Genomic DNA, 5293 nt, shown 5'->3' with positions numbered 1-5293 from the left:
TCTGTTGCATCCCGTTTACGTTTCCGCTGCGGTTACGGGGTGTTACAGGTCTTCCTGTAACCACCCTCCGGCGTGAGAATCAGTAACGTTCGTAATGTAGAAAGTACTGAAGTAGCGAGACTAAGTGTAGTCAGGATATAGGGGAGTGAATGAATACCTCATACCGTTCAACAAGGTATTTATAACCGAAGGATGAAGGAAGATGATTGGGACAACTGTTCTGTTCTAAAAGATCTTTAATAACCGCCTGGACACGTGCCCTCTTGTGATAGGTTAGGCTATACGTCTCATGTGCATGAGTATAACAACCTGGACACGTGTCACCAAGTGATAGGACGGATCACGTCATGGCCATGTGCACGGTTATAACAACCTGGCCAGGTGTCTTTTGTTCATTGGTTGGTATATCACGTATTCCCCAAGTAAGAATCATGAACCTTCTTCCAGGGAGTACTTGAGTTGTGATAGCTGTCCCGCTGGCAATGCCTTCCGGTTGTTTAGGCGGACAGATGTCCTGTCCTGCGGATGACTTTTGAGGATGCCAGGATGCTTCCGCACGTGTTATGAGGACGTTCCTCCTCAATCGTGATATGCGGGTGATCCATGTGTCCCGCAGGTGGCTTATAAGAGAGACATCTTTGACCCGCGGGTGATACTTAAGGGTATTTGGGTCTTTTTGGTACCCTACATCTATAAGTATGTATGGGGTTATTGACGATTCTCTTAAAAAAAAGAAAGTTGACCAGTTTAGGATTATTGCATCTTTTTAATGAGACCCAACTCGAAAACTTAAACATGCACTAGATAATAATAAATTCAAACACCAAAAAAAATAATAAACCGATAAGAAAAATATTCAAATTCGTCAATATTTAGATAAAAAATAGTGACAGGATTGCTTATATCTGCTATTTTACTTTGGACTAATCACGTCGTAACTTGTTCCATTTTGTATATAGATAAGTATACGTTACATATCAACATAATTAATTTTAAACATAAGTAATATTTGGTTTTGCATGCTCCCCTCTTTTTCATAACTTTTATTTATTAAAAATAAATAACTAGTACAGTTATTCATATATCAAGTTAAGATAAAATAGTACTACAAGGCACGTGCTCTGTTACGGGACTTTAACCAAACAACGAGTAGACATAAAAATATTGAATCTCGCATACGCGTTGCGACGTTTAACTCGAAAAAAGTAGATACAAACATAAAACATATAAAAAATAACTAATTAGTCAACTTATTACCCGCGTGTTTTGACGGAGTTGTTAACCTACAGAAAACGTAAAAACGTTAAACACCAGACGCACGTTGTTGTTGGTTAACTCGCAAAATACAGATTAAAACGTAAAATATTATCGTAAAAAGGTTTATTAAGTTGAACCAATAAAAACCCATGTAAAATGGAAATATAAAAAATTTAACTTAAAATATAATAATAATAATAATAATAATAGTTAAACTAAACTTATAATATAATTTATCAAAATTTAAACAACATCATAAGGATATATATATTTTTACTAATACCTTAAGGGAAGTAAAGTAGAAGTTATTAAAACTCTAAACGAAGAAATCTAAAAGTTACTACAAACTAAAGAAAGAAAATGAAAATTATAACTTATAATAAAGAGTTAATAGCCATTTTTGTCCCTGTGGTTTGCTACTTTCGTCACTTCAGTCCAAAGTTTGAAATTTTGTCAATTTAGTCCTTATAGTTTTAAACATTAGCCAATTACGTCCCCCTGTCTAACGGCGTCCAACTATGCCGTTAGTTTTAGGGGTATTTTTGTCTTTCTCATGTTTATTTTTAGTTAATGGTCAGTTTCGTCCATGTGGTTTGATACTTTTGCTACTTCAGTCCAAAGTTTGAAATTTGTCAATTTTATGTTTAATTTAATCAGTTTTTATTTTATTTTATTTATTTATTTATTTATTTATTTTTTGCTACTTCAGTCCATGATGGAATTCATTGGTAAAGTAGTCAAGGTAATTCCATAAAACCGAACTATACCGAAAAAACTAAAATCGTTTCTTTGATTAATGCATAATAGTTAGGGTTTAGAGATTAACATATCGTAGTAAACATTTGGGTCGAAATCAACATCAGGAGGTCGAATATCCCACATTTCCATGTTTGCTCAAGAAATCGATGCACTAAATCGCATGTGTGTTCTTTAAATCGTGGTATTGTTCTTGAATTCGTTGAATTCAACCCTAGAATTGTAGTCGATAGGAAGAATTCAAGAACAACAGTACGATTTGAAGAACACACATGCGATCTAGTGCATCGATTTCTTGAGCAAACATGAAAATGCGGGATATTCAACCTCCTGATGTTGATTTCGACCAAGATGTTGCTACTATATGTTAATCTCTAAACCGCAACTATTATGCATTAACCAAATAAACTACTTTAGTTTTATCGGTATAGTACGGTTTTAGGGAATTACCTTGACCACTTTACCAATGAATTCCACCATGGGGAGAGTTTAGAAAATGTCTTGAAACTAAATACGAGGGGGGTATGATTATTGTTATCGACAGAGTAAACGTAAACCTGTTTTGGTCGATACTTGATGGTTTTGGGCTTGGATTATGCTTTTAAGGGCTAGAGACAAAAAAAAACTATAATTAATTAAACATAAAATTGAAAAAATTTCAAACTTTGAACTGAACTAGCAAAAGTATCAAACCACAAGGATGAAAGTGACCATTAACTAAAAATAAACATGAGAAAGACAAAAATACCCCTTAAACTAACGGCATAGTTGGATGCCGTTAGACGAGAGGACACAATTGGCTAATGTTTAAAACTATAAGGACTAAATTGACAAAATTTCAAACTTTAGACTGAAGTGGTGAAAGCAGCAAACCACAGGGACGAAAATGGACATTAACTCTATAATAAAAATGAGAAAATAGATGGTATAACTTTAATTAGCACAAATTAAAATGAACAGTTAAATAGTAAGAGAAAACATTTCTTATAATTAATATATATGAAAAATAGTTTATTTATTAACCACAACATTTTTTTTCTGTGATAGACAGAAAATTGGATGTGAGTGCTTTAATGATCATTTTCTTTTAGTTCGGTCAAGATATTTAAATCGTTAGGACCGGTCCTAAAGAAAGACTAGATTAGATTGTGTCAGATTTCTAAAAGTGGTCTTGTCTACGTGTGGAGAAGTTTTTCAGAAGAAAACCAAGTCAAAACAAATATAATCAAATCGATAACCAAACTTATATGGAAGAGACAAAGCTCCTTTCCTGGAAAGGTTCTAAACTTCTAACCAAATGAGCGTTTATTTTCTCTTTTGTAGTCAATGCCTACTCAAATAATAAAGATGTGCCCATTGTTTAAAATTGGAGAAAAAATAGTTTTTAAAATATTGCAACCGATATATTTATGTAAAGAAAGATCCAGTTTTTAACATATATGTTCGTCTTTTTTATTTGTTATGATCTTTTATTAAGAATGTTTTTTGTATGTCTTTAAGTGGTGGTGAACATTGTTCGAAATTTTGATTTGGTTGTAACGAAGAAAATCAAAAAAAAAATGTCAAAGTGGACGGTGTGGTTGGTGAAAGGCAGCAGTCCACGATGATCTCTCTTAATCCCTTCATATCCACCATCTAAATATCATGGACAACGTACTACTTCGAGTTGTCTCGTAGTTAACTTAAAACATTAAACGCCTAGCTATTTTATCAAATTTTCACAAGGCAGACGCAATGATAATCAAGCTTGATCCGTGAGCCGTCATACGCCTCAAAGCGTAAATCTTCTTTCAGATATTAGATTGTTCCATTACGTGTAAGTTAATTATATCTATTGCATGTATATAAATGGTACATTAAGATATTTATTTTGTATGTTTTTATGTATGCAATTAATTAATTGCATGCATGATATTATATATCTGAATGGCTACCGATAAGTTTAAATAAATATCTGCTGATAATTTCAAAAGTTAGACAGCCGATGCTTGTTGTTCAATTATAGAGCAGAAGAAAAAACGATAAAAAAGAATGCATCATCAATGGAGAAAAGCACCCAAAATTAGAAAGCGAAAAAGAAAGTGATTTGTGAAAAGGGCCCATTTATTTAGGTATTTTTAGTGCGACCACAATTGAAAACAACATTACAAAATGTAATTATTTATTTTTATTATTATATATTTGTTTATTTACTTGAAAAATAGTCCTCATATATCTTTATTTAAATCATAAACCTATGAAAATGCGATATGCTTTGTAAAAACGTTTAGTTAATTTGTTTTAATCATGACAAATACTTTTTTTACTTTTAATTTTATACTTTTTGAACAACAAACATTGAATAAATCCGTATATAGACAGAGATACATATTATGCATGAACCAAAGAACCAAAGAACCAAAGATGTCTACTTCACGCATTTGAGTGGCATTTAATATAGTTGTATTTTTCTTTTTAATCTTCGTCTGAAACCCAAATTAGAGCATCAATTAAGATGTACCATAACTTTTATATATATATATATATAAAAGCTTTTCCATATAACATCTTTCAATTTGAAAATTCAAATTAACTTGATAACTAGGTAACACCCGTCGCGTTGCGGCGATCAGAGGCGCGAATTCTGTCAGTAACGGTTATGTTCGTAACGAAATGATAATAAACTCAAAAAAGTAAACACCTAAAATAATGTTGGCACTCGTATAACTTATGATTAAAAAACATTTCTAAAATAATGTGTAGTTGGTTAGTAAAAGGTGCGTGGTGCGGTCGCGAGTCGACACGAGTTCAATCAGTAGGTCACGGGACATAAACTAAACATATAAAAATAAAATTTGTTAACAGCAAAACACAACAAACTAACATGTTTAAAAGAAAAAGAAAATAAAATCCGCTCGTTGCAATGGCGAACCACTACGAAATCGATCAGTGTCGAGTTACGGCCCAAGAATACCTAGATACCACAATTAACATATATAAAGCGAAAAATACATGCACGTAACGCTGGCTAAAAAACAACTTGAGCGCACTGTGGGGCGAAACTTAATGATTTTGGTTGGTATCGACCGTACCCTCACTTAATCGGAAGCATAAATTAACAAAGTAATAAGCTCAAAATTTATAGTAAATAGTTTTCAAAAGGCTTTTGACAAAATGAACATTTCTTCATCATAAAGAAACATCTTACAAATAAATATAAGACTAGTCAGACAAATGGACTAATTGTCTAGTTATTGTAATAGCATGTCAAAAAGTGAAATGAATATTTTTAAGGTTTTAA

The sequence above is a fragment of the Bidens hawaiensis genome, unplaced genomic scaffold (genome assembly GCF_021521415.1).
Source record: "Bidens hawaiensis isolate Kalapana, Puna unplaced genomic scaffold, B.hawaiensis_p1.1 tig00055277_1, whole genome shotgun sequence".
Classification (NCBI taxonomy): domain Eukaryota; kingdom Viridiplantae; phylum Streptophyta; class Magnoliopsida; order Asterales; family Asteraceae; genus Bidens; species Bidens hawaiensis.
This window is presented reverse-complemented; position numbering follows the sequence as displayed.